Source organism: Schistocerca cancellata, chromosome 5, assembly GCF_023864275.1.
Source record: "Schistocerca cancellata isolate TAMUIC-IGC-003103 chromosome 5, iqSchCanc2.1, whole genome shotgun sequence".
NCBI classification, from domain to species: Eukaryota; Metazoa; Arthropoda; class Insecta; order Orthoptera; family Acrididae; genus Schistocerca; species Schistocerca cancellata.
The window spans coordinates 480,876,074-480,897,248 of NC_064630.1; the positions used below are offsets into that span (position 1 = coordinate 480,876,074).

The 21,175-nt window shown below is 42.8% G+C and overlaps 1 protein-coding gene across 1 annotated transcript in view; it reads left to right on the forward strand.

Moving 5' to 3' along the window:
- Positions 1–2,751: 2,751 nt before the first annotated feature.
- LOC126188224 (uncharacterized transporter slc-17.2-like) overlaps positions 2,752–21,175 on the forward strand; it is a 447,637-nt gene continuing 429,213 nt past the window's right edge. The window contains exon 1 of the mRNA XM_049929775.1: positions 2,752–3,038. The gene's annotated coding sequence lies outside the window, so the exon portion shown is untranslated. The remainder of the gene's footprint in view (positions 3,039–21,175) is intronic.

Here is a 21,175-nt window from a genome sequence, read left to right on the forward strand (position 1 = left end):
ATTACTAGTTTCCTTCGAAATTGTGTTAACTTAGTAAACGTTCGTCTTCTGTCGTCGCTCTAGGCACTGCAATATACTGGATCTATATTTGCCGCCACGAGAGTCGTGGATCCAATATACAGGGTGGTCCATTGATCTTGACCAGGCCAAATATCTCACGAAATAAGCGTCAAACGCAAAACCTACAAAGAACGAAACTTGTCTAGCTTGAAGGGAGAAACCAAATGGCGCTATGGTTGGCCCGCTAGATGGCGCTGCCATAGGTCAAACGGATATCAACTGCGTTTTTTAAATAGGAACCTCCATTTTTATTACATATTCGTGTAGTACGTAAAGAAATATGAATGTTTTAGTTGGACCGCTTTTTTCGCTTTGTGATAAATGGCGCTGTAATAGTCACAAACGTATAAGTACGTGGTATCACGTAACATTCCGCCAGTGCCGACGGTTTTTGCTTCATGATACATTACCCTTGTTAAAATGGACCGTTTACCAATTGCAGAAAAGGTCAATATCGTGTTGATGTATGGCTATTGTGATCAAAATGCCCAACGGGCGTGTGCTATGTATGCTGCTCGGTATCCTGGACATCATCCAAGTGTCCGGACCGTTTGCCGGATACTTACGTTATTTAAGGAAACAGGAAGTCTTCAGCCACATGTGAAACATCAGCCACGACCTGCAACAAATGATGATGCCCAAGTATGTGTTTTAGCTGCTGTCGCGGCTAATCAGCACATCAGTAGCAGACGAATTGCGCGAGAATCGGGAATCTCAAAAACATCGGTGTTGAGAATGCTACATCAACATCGATTGCACCCGTACCATATTCCTATGCACCAGGAATTGCATGGCGACGGCTTTGAACGTCGTGTACAGTTCTGCCACTGGACACAAGACAAATTACGGGCCGGCCGGGGTGGCCGAGCGCGACCGCTACGGTCCCAGGTTCGAATCCTGCCTCGGGCATGGATGTGTGTGATGCCCTTAGGTTAATTAGGTTTAAGTAGTTCTCAGTTCTAGGAGACTGATGACCTCAGAAGTGCCATAGTGCTCAGAGCCATTTGCCATTTTAGAAATTACGGGACGATGACAGATTTTTTGCACACGTTCTATTTAGCGACGAAGCGTCATACACCAACAGCGGTAACGTAAACCAGCATAATATGCACTACTGGGCAACGGAAAATCCACGATGGCTGCGACAAGTGGACCATCAGCAAACTTGGCGGGTTAATCTATGGTGCGGCGTTGTGGGAGAAAGGATAATTGGCCCCCATTTTATCGATGGCAATCTAAATGGTGCAATGTATGCTGATTTCCTACGTAATGTTCTACCGATGTTACTACAAAATGTTTCACTGCATGAGAGAATGGCGATGTACTTCGAACATGATGGATGTCCGGCACATAGCTCGCGTGCGATTGAAGCGGTATTGAATAGCATATTTCATGACAGGCGGATTGCTCGTCGAAGGACCATACCATGGCCCGCACGTTCACCGGATCTGACGTCCCCGGATTTCTTTCTGTGGGGAAAGTTAAAGGATATTTGCCATCGTGATCCACCGACAACGCCTGACAACATGCGTCAGAACATTGTCAATGCATGTACGAACATTACGGAAGGCGAACTACTCGCTGTAGAGAGGAATGTCGCTACACGTTTTGCCAAATGCATTGAGGTAGACGAACATCATTTTGAGCATTTATTGCATTAATGTGGTATTTACAGGTAATCACGCTGTAACAGCATGCGTTCTCAGAAATGATAAGTTCACAAAGGTACATATATCACATTGGAACAAGCGAAATAAAATGTTCAAACATACCTGCGTTCTGTATTTTAATTTAAAAAACCTACCTGTTACCAACTGTTCGTCTAAAATTGTGAGGCATATGTTTGTAACTATTACAGCGCCATCTATCACAAAGCGAAAAAAGTGGTCCAACTAAAACATTCATATTTCTTTACGTACTACACGAATATGTAATAAAAATGGCGGTTGCTATTTAAAAAAAAAACGCAGTTGATATCCGTTTGACCTATGGCAGCGCCATCTAGCGGGCCAACCACAGCGCCATCTGGTTTCCCCATTCAAGTTAGACGAGTTTCGTTCTTTGTAGTTTTTTCGTTTGATGCTTATTTCGTGAGATATTTGGCCCGGTCACTGTCAATGGACCATCCTGTCTATAGTCGGTCGGAGCCCGAGCGTTCGATAAGCTTGGAAATTACCGAACTGTTTATCAGCCTTGTGGCCAGCATGGCATCACGTTGCCGAGCATGCACTGGCTTCCGTGGCGATCACATCCTACTGAGAACCATACCCCGCCTTTCGTAACGCCCAGGGCCTGCCATAAATCTTCAATGTAATTATTGTCTTTTGAATAAAAGTGTCATTTGTTTCCGTATCAGTGCGTATTTCTTTGCAACACAATGGCAGCTCTTTCTTAGTACGGTCCTAGTTTCTTCGAGCAATTCTTACTTGCTGCTGACAGATCTTGCGGTAGTTGCTTTCGTCCTTCTTTGTACTCCAGTGTGTTTGTAAGTAGTAAACTGTGGCTGTGTCAGGACGCAGCGTTCAACAGCGTGGCGGTAGGCAGGTGTGAGAGGAGGAGGGGCCGGGCGCGCGTGGCCGCGGCGGCAGTTTCCACGGCGTTGCATTGTAGCGGCTGGGCCGCGTCCCGGTGTCGTCTTGCGCGGCCAGTGAGAGTGTCGGAGTGAAAGCGAGCCGCCGGATGCCGGCCGCCCGCCGCGCAGCCCGCACAGTGCTCTGGCCGGCGCTCCACACGACGCAACTCCGGCCCGGCGCCTCGCCGCGCGCACCCAGGAAACCCGCCGTCACCCGTCGTTGCAGGCAGCGCCGAGTCTTTCGCGCGTCGGTATTCTAGCCGCCGACTGCAGAGTGCTTCGTTTGTTTGCCGTGTTCTCGTGTATTCTGGACACCGAGCAGCCTGCAGGGTCGGAACGGCGCACGGAGGAGACCAGCAGTCTCAGAACGTCAGTGAAGACGAGAACTGCTGATTGTATCAGACAGGTAAGCTACGGCGCGCACAACCATCGCTGGGAAGCTAAAATTTGCTGACATTTAATCGCTTTGGACCTTTGTCTCTCTTGTGAACGTAGTCGTGTTGTTATAAGCAGCCAATGAGACCTACAGAAATACCATACAGGGCGATTCAATAAGAAAACTCAGATTTCAGTTACTTACTACTGACAAATTATTAAACATAAGCCGGCCCGAGTGGCGCTACAGTCTGGAACCGCGTGACCGCTACGGTCGCAGGTTCGAATCCTGCCTCGGGCATGGATGTGTGTGATGTCCTTAGGTTAGTTAGGTTTAAGTAGTTCTAAGTTCTAGGGGACTTATGGCCAAAGCAGGTGAGTCCCATAGTGCTCAGAGCCATTTGAACCATTTTTTTTAAATTTCCCGTTCAAAAAATCGTTCACACAGGAGAATCGTTCAAACATACGTCATTTGACTATCGTACAGACTCCTGTATGGACGACATAGTAACAAGATCCCTCGCGTGGAGAAACAACTGAAAGTTTTGAAAGCGAATAAACCACCAGATAGAATCCCAGTTCGATTTCACAAAGTGTACTCTAAGGCATTAGCCCCTTACCTGCCTTGTATTTGTCGTGAAACTCTCGCCCAGTACAAAATCCCATACAACTGGAAAAAAGCGTAGTTGATTCCAACATACAAGAAGGATAAGAGAACGGAACCACAAAATTACAGACCAATATCCCTGTCTCCTATTTGCTGCAGAATCCTTTAACATACTCTTAGTTAGAATAATAAACTTTCTTGAGACCGAGAATCTTATGTCCACGAATCGGCGTGGTTTTAGAAAGCATCGCTCATGCAAAACTTAGCTTGCCGTATTTTCACGTCGTATACTGCGACCTATGGATAAAGGGCAACGGGTAGATTCCGTATTTCCGGAAAGCGTTTAGCACGGTATCCCATTGCAGGTTGTTAAAGAAGGTACGAGCATATGGAATAAGTTCACAGATATGTCATTGGCTCGAAGACCTCTTAGTTATAGAACCCAGTATATTGTCCTCGATGGAGAGCGTTCATCAGAGATAAGGGTATCTTCAGGAGTGCCCCAGTGCCCCAGGAAGTGTGATAGGTACACTGTTATTCTCTATACATATAAATGTTTTGCGGACAGGGGGGCAGCAATCTGCTATTCTTTACTGATGATGCTGTGGTGTACGATAAGGTGTCGAAGTTGAGTCATTGTAGGAGGATACAAGATGACTTCGACAACATTTATAGTTGGTGTGATGAATGACAGCTAGCTCTAAAGGTAGAAAAATATAAGTTAATGCGGATGAGTAGGAAAAACAAACCCATTGTGTTCGGCTGCAGCATTAATAGTGTCCTGCTTGACACAGTCAAGTAGTTTAAATATCTGGGCGTAACGTTGCAAAGCGATACGAAATGGAACGAACATGTGAGAACTGTGGCAGGGACTTCGGTTTATTGGCAGAATTTTAGGGAAGTGTGGTTCATCTGTAATGGAGACCGCATATGGGGCGCTAGTGCGACCTATTGTTGAGTACTGGTCGAGTGTTTGGGATCCGCACCAGGTCGGATTAATGGAATACATCGAAGCAATTCAGAGACGGGCTGCTATATTTGTTGTTGGTAGGTTCGAACAACACGCAAGTGTTACGGAGATGCATCGGGAACTCAAATGGGAATCCCTGGAGGGAAGGTGACGTTCTTTTCGAATAACACTACTGAGAAAATCTAGAGAACCGGGGTTTGAAGCTGACTGCAGAACGATTCTGTTGCCTCCAACATATTTTGCGCGTAAGAATCACGGAGATAAGATAAAAGAAATTAGCGCATATAGATAGTCGTTTTTCCTCGTCCTTTTTGCGAGTGGAACAGCAGAAGAAATTTCTTGTAGTGGTACGATGTACCCTCCGCCACACGCCGCAGGGTGGATTGCGGAATGTACATGTAGATGTAGATATCATACACTCAACACTCAACACGAGCGTTGCTCGAGATACATCGAAACGGTGCTCTATTTCATTTCACACACGAATCAACAAGTCCCTGTTTATTGAACCGGCATTTTCAAGATTTCGATTTCTCAGGTCTCGAAGAGTCTCTGATATAGGTGGGACGTAAAGTCTGTCTTTATTGTATACCCCCACAGAAAAAAAGAAATCGCAAGGTATGAGGTGTGGTGAGCTGGGAGGCCAAAAACAATGAACATCATCTTGTCCATTTCTTACAATCCATCGTTGTGGGATAATGTTATTAAGGTAGCGCCAGCAGCACCTGAAGGTGAAAGAGAGGCAGTGCGGCATAATCCATAAAAATTAAGTCATTGGCATCTTCGTAAAGTTGAGGAAACAAAGCGTTTTGGATAATTTTACCAAAGAAAAAATCGGCAGTTTTCAGAAATTATTATTTTATTTGCACGACCAGTTTCGGCATATCATTAATCCGATCTTCAGTCCTGCACTCCTGGGTATACAGAATAAATTACATCGATGCATACGTAACCAGAGCCATTAACAACTGGATTCTTTGAAATTTTTGTGGAGTGTTTTCAAGGACTTGACAACGTGGACTCTTGTCAAGTCTTCGAATTACACACTCTACAAAAAAAGTCACCGAATCCAGGTATTGATGGCTCCAGTTATGCTTGCATCGATGTATTTGATTCCTGATACATGGATTGCGTAGAGACCTGAACAGGGCATTAATGAGATGGCGAAGCTGATCGTGTAATTAAAATAACAATATCTGAAAACATACGGTTGTGGTGATTTTTCTTCGGCTGTGCGGCCGCTGACCCGTATCCATAATGGAATGAGAGATAATTTTGCAGCATGTCAGGATACGATATTCCTGCCACAGTTTCCTCCGCAATAAAGAAAGGTCCATATACTTTGTGAACAACATCGTTATAAAATACATTCAGTTTTACTAAGTCTCTTTCATGTTCGACGACGACGACAAGATTTTGTGACCCCCAAATTCTTACATTGTAGCGCTTTACTTCAACTGATGGATGAAACTTCGATTCGTTTGGAAAAAAGTGTTCTCTGACATATGCCGGAGAGTTGAAATGTTATGTCTGTCACGGTCGCCGAGACGCAATTGCTGCAGTAAATGCAACTTTTAAAGCTTGATATGCAGGTGTTTCAGAAAGAGCCTCACTCATGTTTTAGGAAGTTGGAGTTTCTGGTCTGTCCTCTTCTGGATGTCCGAGGGCTCTGTGTGAACGTATCTCGGGTATAGTAGACATTTTCGTCAGACGTGCGTGGCCGACCAGCGCTCTTCCTTTTGCTGATGCATATGCGTGTACAAGAATTTTTTATGTCACTCATAAACATGCTTCTGCAGAGGTAGCTTCTTGCTGAATCGAAGTCGGAATTACAACAATCTCGTGTGTTGTCGCCGTGTTACTACAGGAAACGACAGTGCAACTTCCTCTGTCCAGTGATATGCGCAATGTTTTTCTATCTTTATAGTTTATCTATAATAAACAGCTGAAATCTGATGAATCAACCGGCATTTTTACTTTTTATGTGCTCATTTTGCCTGAGAGTATGAAACCTATGAGATTCTCCTTTTAACGTGAGATCCATCACAAATTCTTCTACGATCAAACATGATACTAGGTACTAGTTATAACAACAAGAATAATGTTTATGCGATTTGAAGCAACAAGAATAGTGTGAAGAATAATGTTACTACTACAACACCCACAACAGCTACAACTAGAACAATAGCTACTACTACTGCTAGCATTAACAACAACAACAACAACAACGACAACAACAACAGTAAAACTAATAATAAATGTCTCATTCGAGACATAGCGATTCTGGAGTAATAATAATTCCGTGTAGTTCGAAGGCCTGGTGCAAGACTTCCAGCTGGACGCCACTTTGGCGACGTGCGTGCCTCTAACCTGCCTCAATTACGCAACAATGAAAAGGGTCCTACAGTTCAACACGGATTCGAACCAAGTTTAGTTCTTAACAAATCTTTACATAATTTAGTGGTGAAGACCATGTTAAAGACAAACTAAAACTTTCTGTGTCAGACCGAGATTCGATCCCACGACCTTCCATTTCTCAGATATACTCTTTACCAATAGGCCACAAGGCCCGACAGTTATTCTGCTTATATCCTGAACGACAGTTAAATGTAACAGGCAACATAATTTTAAGAAAATATAAAATTAACGATAAAAAAGTAAAGAAGCTAGTGATAAAGAACAGCAGATAGAAGAATAGCATATTGCTAACCACTGAAATTGGAAAACACAGAACATGATTTGAAAGCGTTCAAAATGGTTCAAATGGCTCTAAGCACTATGGGACTTAACATTTGAGGTCATCGGTCCCCTTGACTTAGAACTACTTAAACCTAACTAACCTAAGGACGTCACACACATCCGTGCCCGAGGCAGGATTTGAACCTGCGACCGTAGCAACCGCGTGGTTCCGGACTGAAGCGCCTAGAACGGCTCTACCACAGCGGACGGCTTAAAAGCATTCTCGTGTGTACCAAGTAAGATTACTGAGTACTGTAGAGTGAAGGTTTACATCAGAAGCAGATTATCACAAGTGAATGAAGCTTTCTTCAACGGAATATCTGTTTTAATCACAAATTTTGAAACAGTTTCTTTTTTCTGAATCAGTACGGCACTGGTAATATATCTATTTGTAGAATGAAAAGAAGAATGAACTGAATTCAAACCCTGTGTTACAGTGCGATGAAATAAACTTAAGCAGACATTTTACCGGATCATAGATGAAAATAGCCTGTAAGAAGCTTTTCCTAGATCATTCTTTGTTGGTCGCTTGCTAAGGCTACCAATAACAATTTCCTTCTTGCTGGAATGAGCTATAGAGAGGAAAAAAGTTGAGGGACAAAGTAAGTGAAACATATGAGCGAAAATACAAGGGCTTGTTAGATGAGTAGGTCTGTAAAGAATAGAAGAAGGTAAACACACAAAGACGACAACAATCTATCTGTTCTTGTGGTTCATTGGCACTCAACCACGAGCTTATTAGCACTTTGAGGACAAAAGGGCAACGAAGAGTGATCTCTTGTAAGAAGGAGTAGAATTTTTGGTAGACTCTGGGCTGCACGAGCAGAGTATCTTGTCGACGGGAACTGAGCGCTGGCATTCAAACCGGCTGCCTAAGAAATAACTGGCTTTATCCTGTAGGCGTGTTGTCCGTAGATCATAAAATGACACTTCTACTTTTTTCCACACGATTGCTGGTTCATTGAAAGATATACAGATTTTGTCTTGTCTTTGCACTTTCACTCAACAACTGATTGAATGGAGACACTTTAATGTGATGCATTTCGCAAGCTAGCTGTCGTTATCAGATGGTGTTGTTGTTTACATATTGTTATATCCGAGATATTGCAGTTTCATACATACAAAAGAAAAACTATGAAATGAATGAAAGAAAGTGGGAAACAACAGGTGTCTAATTATCTCATATCTGTTTCGCCACTCACAAATTTACCTTTGGTACAATAAGATTTTGACGGGTTGTATCTGAGATTGTAAATATAGGCACTGGCCATACTTACTTGCGTTGTTAATATGAAAAGCATGAAAGAATGTAACGACTGCACTGTCAACGCACATTAACTGAATGGGTTCTCTAGCCGAAAGAAATGGTAAACGAATAACGAAACAACTCCGAGGCACAACTGTAATAACGTTTTATAACTTGTTGGATTCTAAAAAAGAAAAGCTTTGATCACTAGACGCCAGTGTCTTGTTCGATATTATTGTTTATGTTTGGATGGTCTCGCTGTTGATTCTAAACCTTCCGTCTGTTATATCTGGGATACAGTCGGATTTGAAAGTACTTTTCAGTGAGAAACGATTGAGTGTGATGAGTGAGAACCGATTTGGCTTCTGAATAAATGACTATGAAATCGTTGAAATGAGTGCCTGGAGTGGCCTCTCAAGACCTGCTAAAAACGTATCACATTGTATCTTTCACGTAAACATGACGTTATTAAAAACGTAACAGAGATTGACTTTCACTCTCACGTATCAGTATAAAGACATAACGTGACTCGTCTACTTGCTAGAGTTGACAGTATACAAATGGAAAGCCTGGAAAATGCAAACGTTAGTTTCCGTGAATGAGTAGCACTTCCACCTTCTCTTTACTGGTGCACATCGTACTCGCAAAAAGTTGTAAGTGAAAACGGCTGGCTTAATGATCGGTGTGCATTTTCTCTTGGTTTCCATCTGTTCAACTCCAGTTTGATGAAGTGAACGAGTTACAGTACGCCTGGTAGCTCCACTCTGTGCTAGTACGGGGTAGTCGAAGTTAGCTTTGTTTTATATTTTTAATAACTTCATGTTAACGTAAATAGTACGCTGTGACAGGGTTTTGAACAGGTCTTCAGAATAGAAAATGGAGTGGATTACCGTATAAAAATGTAACGTGCGATTTAGAGAATTGACCGAGTCCAAGTAGACATACACACGGAGCGTGCAAACTCTCCCGGGAATCGAGTATCTCAACGATTTTTGTCTGTTTTCGATATAGATACTGGTAGGACATTGGTCCCGAAAAATCGAAGACCGTATCAAAATCTGTAAAGTAATTCCTCAGACTAGGCCGGGCATACAAAAAGAAGCAAGCAGGGAACTTCAGTTTACATATATAGAAGATTTGATAAAATATTTTTATTTAACTACTGAAACGTTAGTACAACTTACGTTTTACGTTTACATGCAGTAGGGTTCGTCTATTATGCTTTTGACGGATTATGAATGCAATGTAGGTTCTAATGGCGAAAAGATATTTTTTGTATGATATAATTACAGTTCAACCATTTTCGGATTTATTTCCTTTACTTGCACTGTGAAAAATCTCTTTTTGCTACATTTCATGATTCTGCGTCAACGGGAAGTACCCCGTAGGTTCTAATGAGTGAGTTTTCGAGTATCAAAATAAGTGACATAAACGGCCGTATCTTTTGACTGAATTGACTTAGAAGCTTAAAATGTTTACACTGCCAAAGGACCATAGCCATTATTGTCATTAATTTGGACACGATAGGTCTACCTGTTACCGAGAAAAAGGTTTCTTAACAGTCGGACAGACAGTCTGACAGAGGGCAACAAAATTATCCTATAACGATTCCGTTTTTAGAGACAGAGGCATGTCACAATCAAAAGACGTTCTGTGCTCGTATCTTCGTAACGAAGAAGGTTAGAACAAAGGCATCTATGCTGGCTAATGTCTTCTTGATAGGTGAACATCATTTGCTTCGAATTTTTATTTTGCCTTGAGATATGAAAGGATACGAGACACAGGAAACATTAGAATGAAGTATCGTTGCCTTTGCGTATTTTGTAACTCGGAGGAAATGTTAAAACCGCTTCGTTTTAGAATGTAATGAATTATCAAGATTAATTCGTAAGGTTACACTGAGTTGTTTGCAATAAAAAAAGTGTTAGGCATTGTTGCATTAAAGTGAAATCTGCATAATATACCAATTGGCGCATGGGTGAATTGAGAATACCTCTCTCTGAAAGTCAGTGGAACGACATGCAGACTTTGTTTCTGATGGAATTCGGCGTAAAGGGTGAATATTCGATGCACGTGGCACGGGCCTGTTGATTAACTCTATCGGCTAAATCCCATACCTGCCTTTTCTGTCGCGGCGTAATAGGATTTCGCTCCACCGTCAACGTTATTCACACGGCACAAAATCGTCAATTTTGTTACAGGAAGTTGACAAAAATGTGGAAACACTAAGAACACAACAAATTACCGTGAATAAAAAGGTATAGAAAAACCGTTGGCGTTCAAAACAGCTTGCAGCCGTCTCGCAGTGGATAAATACGGATCCTGTACGGTTTTCAAGAGAAGAATCTTACACCATTCATCCTGAGGACCAGTGGAAAGTTCAGGTAGATCACAGAGACTTAATACGGATCATGTACGGTTTTCAAGAGAATGTTACACCATTCATCCTGAGGACCCGTGGAAAGTTCAGGTAGATCATAGAGGCTCAATAACATTGAAGTACGGTGACTGTGGTGGTCATGAGAGATGTGACAGTTGATTCTCGTGTTCACAAAACCAGTCCTGGACTAAGCGAGGTGTGTGGATAAGGGCCTTGTCATCTTGGAACACGGCATCACCACTGGGGAACAAACACTGTACCATGCGATGGATGTGATCAGCCAGAGTGGTCACACAATTGTTTCTATTAATGCCACCTTGCGAACTAATCATGGGGCCCATGGGAACCACGATATGGCTGCCCAAATCACCACCGCGTTTCAGTCGTGGGACGTGGCCTCGCCCAGAAGTTGGAAACAGATTCATCCGAGTAAATGAATCTCAGCTCGCCCTATAGTTCCCTGCTTTTGGAGCTCTCTCCATGTTGTTTTGGTGCTGACAGGCCTAGCGAGTTCGACTTTTCCAGCTGTTGTCTCCTTATTTTTCATCACAATCCTATTGAATTTCCGTCTGTCACGATCGCTCAACACACACTTCCGTTCGCGATGTGACAAGCGGATGATGTTCTCCGTTTTCTCTGCATGCGGTACAAATCTTCGATCGGTGTCTCTTGAAACACGAAACACTTTGGCTAGGAAAGCTCCCACCATAAGAACAACAACAGTTTTTTGGCGTTAGAATTGACTTAGCGTCGACATGATGCACTCACAACTACACAGAATACTGTTCTGGACACGACTGACACTTTTAACGTGTTGAGAGCAGCCCACAAGTGCCGTTTCTGGTCAAATTCAACAGCGCAACCCTCAGACTTGGCCAACATATCCATTTATATACAAACATGCATTTATCGCAGTTTTTCCATATTTTTGTCCTAAACTGATTGTAAGTTGCGCTCTGGAGAAATTATAGATCGTTGTATTTTCGGTTCAAAAAAGGAAGTGGGAATGTCGAGATGCGGAAGCATGTGGAAATTAGTGCGTCTATAAATCGATGCTCGAAGTACGTAACTTACACCGTCGTTCTTTATCGAAATATCTTGCCGGACAGCCGAGAAAGTTCTGGTCTTGCGTAAAAATCACCAAAATCATAACAAGTTGACAAGTCTGGTGTTACAATAGCAGATCGCAAAAGGAAAAGTGAAGTGTAAAATTTCGCGATCAAAAAATCATTGTAGCAAGAGGATCGTACAGACAATACCAACGGTTGGCCATCACACAGATTCCTGTACGGAAGATATGGAGATAGCCGTCCCTTTTTTTGAGAAGCAAGTGAAAGAGTTGAAAACAAATGAGTCGCCAGGCCCAGATGGAATCCTAATTAGACCTTACAAAGAGTTTTCTCTGGTATTGGCCCCTTACTTAGCTTACATTTATCGCTAATCTCTCGCAGAGCGCAAAGTCGCAAGCAACTGGAAAAAGCCGCTGCCCATTGCTGTGTATAAAAGAAGAATGGACTCGCAAAATTATAGACCAGTATCCCCAACATTAGGCTGCTACAGAATCCTTGAGCATAGGTTATGCTAAGTACGATTATAGTTTATTTCCTGGAGATTGAAAGGTTTACATCCACAAATCAGCACGAATATAGAAAGCATCGTTCGGACGAAACTATCTTGTTCCTTTCCCATATGACGTCCTGAGAACCATGGATAAAGGGCAGCAGGCAGATTCCACAGTTCACACGGAGCCCTACTGCAGATTGTTGGTTGGTTGGTTGTTTTGGGGAAGGAGACCAGACAGCGAGGTCACCGGTCTCATCGGATTAGGGAAGGACGGGGAAGGAAGTCGGCCGTGCCCTTTGAAAGGAACCATCCCGGCATTTGCCTGGAGCGATTTAGGGAAATCACGGAAAACCTAAATCAGGATGGCCGGACGCGGGATTGAACCGTCGTCCTCCCGAATGCGAGTTCAGTGTCTAACTGCAGATTGTTAACGAAGCTCGGAGCATATGGAAGGTTCCCAGATACACTATGTGATCAATAGCATCCGCACACCTGGCTAAAAATGACTTACAAGTTCGTGGCGCCCTCCATCGGTAATGCTGGAATTCAATATCGTGCAGGCCCACCCTTAGCCTTGCAAACAGCTTCCATTCACGCAGGCATACCTTCAATCAGGTGCTGGAACTTTTCTTGGGGAATGGCAGCCCATTCTTCACGGAGTGCTGAACTGACGAGAGGTATCGATGTCGCTCGGTAAGGCTTGGCACGAAGTCGGCGTTCCAAAACATCCCGAAGGTGTTCTTGAGGATTCAGGTCAGGACTCTGTGCAGGCCAGTCCATTACAGGGATGTTATTGTCGTGTGACCACTCCCTCACAGGCCGTGCATTATGAACAGGTGTTCAATCTTGAAAGATGCGATCGCCATCCCCGAATCGCTCTTCAACAGTGGGAAGCAAGAAGGTGCTTAAAACATCAATGTAGGCCTGTACCGTGATAGTGTCACGCAAAACAACAAGGAGTGCAAGCCCTCTCCATGAAAAACACGACCACACCATAACACTACCGCCTCCGAAGTTCACTGTTGGCACTACACACGCTGGCAGATGACGTTCAGCGGGCATTCGCCATACCCACAACCTGCCATCGGATCACCACATTGTGTACCGTTATTTGTCACTCCACACATCGTTTTTCATTGTTCAATCGTCCTATGTTTACGCTCCTTGCACCAAGCGAGGCTACGCAGTTTGGAATTCCTATGTGATGGTCTGGATAGATATCTGCATATTACACATTACGACCCTCTTCAACTACCGGCGGTCTCTATCAGAAGAGGTCGGCCTGTACGTTTTTGTTCTGTACCTGTCCCTTCACGTTTCCATTTTACTATCACATCGGAAACAGTAGACCTAGAGATGTTTAGGAGAGTGGAAATATCGTGTACAGACGTATGACACAAGTGACACCCAATCACCAGACCACGTCCGAAGTCCTGGAGTTCCGCCGAGCGCCCCATTCCGCTCTCTCACGATGTCTAATGACTACTGAGGTCGCTGATATGGAGTAGTAGATGGCAGCACAATGCATCTAATATGAAAAACGTATATTTTTTGGGGAGTCCAAATACTTTTCATCACACAGTGTATGTGAGTGGCTTGAGTTCTTATCAAGTAATAATACATAATGTGTTGTCCTGGACGGCGTGCCTTCATCAAGACAAGGGTCTCATCAGGAGTGTCCAATGGAAGTGTGATAGGACCACAGCTGTTCTGTATATACGTAAATGATGTGACGAACAGATTGAGCAATAGTCTGCGACTGTTTGCTGATGACGCCGGTGAGTGGCTGGATGGCTTAAGCAGAATTTGTATTCGATGTGATGAATGGCAACTTGCTCTAAATCAAAAAAGAATATTTTAGTCACAGGGTAGTGTCTTGTTTTGTTTTGAAATGTGGATAGCCGGCCGGTGTGGCCGAGCGGTTCTAGACGCTTCAGTCTGGAATCGCTCGACCGCTACGGTAGCAAGTTCGAATCCTGCCTCTGGCATGGATATGTGTGATGTCCTTAGGTTAGTTAGGTTTAAGTAGTTCTAAGTTCTAGTGGACTGATGACCTCAGATGTTAAGTCCCATTGTGCTCAAAGCCATATGAACCATTTTTGAAATGTGAATAATTTTACATTTCTGAACATTTAAAGCAAGTTGCTAGTCTTTGCACCATTTGGAAATCTTACTAGGACCCCAACTTTTTTCAGACAGTATTTCATTATAGATAACAGCTGGGTGGGAAAAACAATACGGCGATGTTTGAATACAGTATAAGTGATGTGCTACTTCACACAGCCACGTCGATTACACATGCGGGCGTTATTTTGCATAGCGATATGAAATGGAACGAACACGCAACGTCATTAGCGGAGGAGTTGAATGGTCGACTTCTGTTCATTCGGAGAATTCTAGGAAAGTATAGGTCTTCCATAAAGAAAGTGATTGAGATCTCCAGCAGGTCGCATTAAAAGCTGACATCGAAGAAATTCAGAGGCGCGCTGCCAAATTTGTTACCGGTGGGTTCGATCAGCACGCATATATTACCGAGATTCTTCATGAACTGAAGTGGGAATACCTGGGGGAAGGACAACGTTCTTTACACGAAACGCTATTGGGGAAAATTTAGAAAACCAGATTTTCAGTTGACTGCAGAACGATTCTATTGCCACCAACGTACATTTTCCCTAAGGATCACGAGGGAAAGGGGACAAGATAAAAGAAGTTAATGTTCGTACAGAGGTATACAGACAGTCGTTTTTCCCTTGTTTTATTTGCGAGTGTAACGGAAGAACGAATGGCTAGTAGTACAAGGTACCCTCCGCCACGCACCATGCAGTGCCTTGCAAGGTATGTATGTGGATGTTGATGTAAGAGACATGTTTGACAACAGAATCAGCCAGAGGATTAAGAACAGGGTTTACACGACCATCAAGAAATCAGCAGCGAGTGTCCACGAGCAGACACTCGACCAGTATCTCAACAAGTAATTATAGCCAGGCACTTGCTATGAGACATTTTTTTTTATAGTTTTGAACAGCACTATCTCCTAGAATAATATGGGACCCTTTTTTTAAAACACCCTTTGTGTTTTGTTGATTACTTAAATGATTTCACGTTTCGAAAAAAGGACGCCAGCTAAAATTATTTTATGTTGTAAATGTGGGTGCTTGCAAAAAAAACAGTATGACAATATAAATGATAAAACAGCTCATGAAAAATACAGCAGTTGTACACGAGATTTATGGAAACGGGGATACCTAAGAAAAAATTTCCCTATAATACGAATTGAATAAGTTTAGAGGAGAAAACTGTTTCACTTATTCTATACAAGTATGAAGCAAGGATGCATGGATTTGACGTCCGTCTGCGGCAAGGTCCATAGAGACCGTACACAAACTTGGAGGGCGACTGGGATAAGGAAGAAAATTGCCTTGAGTGATTTAGAGGGAAAAACCTACTGGGAACGGAATGAAAGTTCACTGCCTTACCCACTCCCAACTCTGTTTTCTCCAGATATGATAATCGGTCGTTGCACACATTCACGCGGCCACATTTAGCTTTACACGGCCCGTACACGTGATGCCTGGTGGTCCTTGCCCACACAGAACAATGGCTCCAAATCCATTCCTTCAGCCACGGAAGGCGCGGACTTGAAGAGAGTGCGTGTGCGTGATTATGTCGGCGACGATATGGAATCAGGTTCCGCCGGCCGTTACCCTGAGCGTATGTTTACGTAAAGTGTTAGATGCGGTGAGCAAGCGTGCGCCATCTGCTCAGAGTCAGAGGAACTGCATCCGTGAACGGGGGAGCACAGGAGCCACCGTAGAGCGGAATGTGACTGGCAGCGTAAGATGTTTGTGTCCTTGTTCTGTGTTAGTATGTGTCAATGAAATGAGCAGCTGGCTATAAAAGACCGGTCTCAGTAGTCAATAAAAAATGAAGAAATCAGATTCTGGAAGATAGCTAATGCAAATGAAGCTAGGATGTTCGTATCAAAAGTAACTGGCTGATACTTTTACAGTGAAAAGATTCGTTTTCTGTTGTCTGCTGACTGGTCAAGGGCGGTTCTAAGGTAATTGCGCCTTATGATCTCATTGCCTTACGCTTTTCTTTTATCGTAACTTGTAGCAGCATGTGTGTGTAGTCTTAGGAATCTTGATTGTGTGTGTGTGTGTGTGTGTGTGTGTGTAGTCTTAGGAACCTTGAGTATATTTATGCAGTAATTATTCAGACATCTGAGCACGGCTGAAGTCTGAGAATGTCGTATACGGCTGTTTCACAATTTTCGCGTGTAGCTGCGTCTACGTACGTTGAGTGAATGCTGCATGAAGCACATGACATCAGTCTCTGCAAGGCTACCGTTAAGTGGAGTCCAGAGACTTTTAATCGCAGGCGTAGATTTTGATATTGATGACGTCCTTCAGTAGGTAAAGTTTTTCACACTCCTTAGGCAATAATGACTCTTTCACTGTTAAATTCAGTGCAGTATATTTTGGACGCCCAACGTTTTGGGTGGCACACGGTCACGTAATTCAGGTAAATAACTTTATAGTATGAGACACTGTCAATGGAAGTATGAGGCGATCAACTATATTTGAGAATCTAGCATCCTTTTACAACACTGTAGTGGCTAGATCTTCTGATCCATAATCCTAGAACTTGCAACATATTCGAGCACTCTTACATAGCACAAAAAGTGGCGAAGAATCTCATGGGTATGATGAGCTTACACTTTTAGAGATAATCACTATAAGCAATATGACACGCCATCCTGCATGATATGGGAACCAGTTGAAGCTATTCCGCTGACGGAAACAGGCAAAATACAGTTATTTCAGAAATTGTAAGTTCATCAATGAGATTCTGCACCGTGTTTTGCTCTATGTGTTCAGTACTCTATAGAGTACCTAATATATTGCAAGTTCTGGGATTCTGGATATGAAGGTGGCCATTGAACTGGCTGAAACTGGTTATCTATGTCACAAAACTGATGATATAGGCAGTAAATTCTTGCAAAAGCATACTAGACTCAATTTTGTAGTAACTACAGCCTTTTAATGCACCAAAGGCTGAGCTCAAACGTTATCGGCGAGTTGATACAATGAGCTAAAATGTAGTTTTTGTGCTAAAGATTAAAGTTTTACAGCAGTGTTTGTTGCTTCCCAGCACATAATCTCCCTGAATTATTAGACACATTTAAACAGAACAGACCATTAAAATCAGATCTGTACACGGCGATAAGAGACCCCGAAAAAGACATCTAATGAACGACCTCCCAAATACAATCTCAGACAAACTGTCAGTAGAATATAAGGGAATGTGTCATTCTCAATGGAGAGAAGTCTTCTGAAGTAAAAGTGATTTCAGGTGTGCCACAGGGGAATGTCGTAAGACCGTTGCTATTCACAATATACATAAATGACCTTGTGGATAACATCGGAAGTTCACTGAGGCTTTTTGCGGATGATGCTGTAGTATATCGAGAGGTTGTAACAATGGAAAATTGTACTGAAATGCAGGAGGATCTGCAACGAATTGACGCATGGTGCGGGGAATGGCAATTGACAAGTGTAATGCGCTGCGAATACATAGAAACACAGATCCTTTATCATTTAGCTACAATATAGCAGGTCAGCAACTGGAAGCAGTTAATTCCATAAAGTATCTGGGAGTAGGCATTAGGAGTGATTTAAAATGGAATGATCATATAAAGTTGATCGTTGGTAAAGCAGATAACAGACAGATTCATTGGAAGAATCCTAAGGAAATGCATACGAAAACAAAGGAAGTATGTTACAGTACACTTGCTCGCCCATTGCTTGAATACTGCTCACCGATGTGGGATGACTGGGTGTTGTGTGATGTCCTTAGGTTAGTTAGGTTTAAGTAGTTCTAAGTTATAGGGGACTGATGACCATAGATGTTAAGTCCCATAGTGCTCAGAGCCATTTGAACCGATGTGGGATCTGTACCAGATAGGGTTGACAGAAGAGATAGAGAAGGTCCAACGGAGAGCAGTGCGCTTTGTTACAGGATCATTTAGCAATCGCGAAAGCGTTACGGAGATGATAGATAAACTCCAGTGGAAGACTTTGCAGGAGAGACGCTCAGTAGCTCGGTACGGGCTTTTGTTGAGGTTTCGAGAACATACTTTCACCGAGGAGTCAAGCAGTATATTGCTCCGTCCTACGTATATCTCGCGAAGAGACCATGAGGATAAAATCAGAGAGATTAGAGCCCACACTGAGGCATACCGACAATCTTTCTTTCCATGAACAATACGAGACTGGAATAGAAGAGAGAACCGATAGAGGTACTCAAAGTACCCTCCGTCTCACACCGTCAGGTGGCTTGCGGAGTATGGATGTAGATATAGATGTAGATGAGAATGTGTCGCCGTGGACTTCCCAGGGTGAACCCACAGTGAATACGAAAAACGTGGAAGTGTATGATAGTGAAAGTGGAGTGATCAGTGAACATATTGTTCGTGGCTGTCATACCTGCATGGTCAGGTGTTCACATCGTTGAAACCGCACACACTCAAACGCCACCTAAACGACAGAAATAGGTGTTCAATTATTACATCTGAGGTAGATGAAACTCTTGGCTGTAGGTAACTATAGATTTACACTGTACTTTAATAGAAGTAGGTATTACTGTTTTCCAAAATTCAGGTGTAAATTCACAGTGCACGCAATGTTTCATAGACAGTACTAATAACAGCCCTGTAACAGTAACAAAAGCTCTAGATTCCCAGAGCATGAGCCACATCTACAAGATCGCATAGAAATGAAAATAGTAATAGAATGTAGGCAACTGGCCATGAGGTGTTGACTTTACGTATATTCCAAGGCCAGTAACACCGGCTGCTACTACGGAGACTTATACATATCTCCTCCTAATTTCTATCCTTTCATTCCTCTCACTATCTTTTGGTTAGATGCTTTCAGTTTTGCTGCATTGTTTATATCTTTTATATAAAGCGGTAATTGCCTCCACAAATCACTAACAGAACTGTCATTCCTACAACTGTTTTGTTGCGCTACCAGACAATACTGTATACACAAATTGTGGATGAATGCGACAGTTTAATATCAGTTCATTTCTATAATTATGATTTTTAGTTGTGCAATTAGTGGAATGTGTTTGTAGGGTCCGGCATAGTATCTAGACCGATGACGATAAAATTCACACATAATCTCACTGTGAGGCAAGACGGCCAATGCCTACATAGAAAAATGTTTGCGGTTACCTTCGGAACCATGATTGTACCCAGGGGTGCATCTCCTCGTCGAAGCAGATCGACGGCCACGAAATTCTTTCTTCAGGGTTGTACTCTGAACAGTCTCAGGAATATGTTGGCTCGTCTATATGTTGTTTCCACTACGCTGTAGAGCTTTTGTCAGGAAGCTCTTACACATCCTTGCCGGCCGCAGCGGCCTAGCAGTTCTGGGCGCTTCAGTCTGGAACCGCGCGACCGAAGGTTCGAATCCTGCCTCGGGCACGCATGTGTGTGAAGTCCTTAGGTTGGTTGGGTTTAAGTAGTTCTAACTTCTAGGGGACTGATGACCTCAGATGTTAAGTCCCATAGTGCTCAGAGACATTTGAACCATTTGATCTTACACATCCTCCATACAGTCCCTATCTGCCCCATGCGATTTCCATATTTTTGGAGCCCTGAAGGGAGACATTCGTGGACGTCGATTTGCTTCTGACGAGGAGGTGTACGTCTGGGTACAATAATCATTCCGTAAGGAATCGCAATCATTTTTCGAAGAAGGCAGTGAGCGTCTTGTCACACAGTAGGACAAATGTATCAACAGTTACGGTGATTACTTTTGAAATAAGGAGTTTACTTACTGTTTCCCATCTGTCTCGTTTTCATTTGACTACCTCTTATAGGGTGATGGCCTCAGGCCCCTCTCAGATGTTAATATCACATTTGCGAAAGATTTTTATAATATTCACTTAGTCTTTCAACCATTTTATCAGCAGAATGAAGTGTGACGTGGTCACAATGAAGGATACAGCGATCCTGTACAGAATTTGAATCAGTTTTTAATTCCAAGAGTGTTTTATAACTTATCCGATTACTAGTTTCGGTCTACTATGAGCATGTTCAGGTCGATCTGTAAGAGATACACAGTATGTACACAAGTGCTCCCATTTATAATTATATGAAACATCGTAAGACAATATTAGGAATAACAGCTATATGAAACTTATCGTTCTGCACTGGTTCGACTTATAATTAAGTACATACCTAAGGACTAGTGTACTTATGACCACATGATGTTTTTTGGTAGGTACTTCACTCTAGCGACTGATTTTACGATCACATGAAGCAATGTGCACTAGAGACCGCCATAAGCAGTTTCCATAATTTTCTTCACTTTTTATTGTTGGACTTGAGGTCGTGTTTTGTGCTACATTTGTAAATATTTAGAGTTCTACAAATTTAAGTGATGTATCCAAGTGCTGTATCTTGTTCCAAGGCACAACATGACCATGTACCTGCGAAAAAAATATTGTACTGACATTTAAAAGCGTTGTAATCGAGGAAATCTTGTCAGTGCTGTGTTCAGGCGTTACTCTACTGCAACCAATAACCAGTAAGTACCTTAATTTTCCGAAGTAATTTATATAATTTTGTAAAAAGACTGCAGCACATAAAA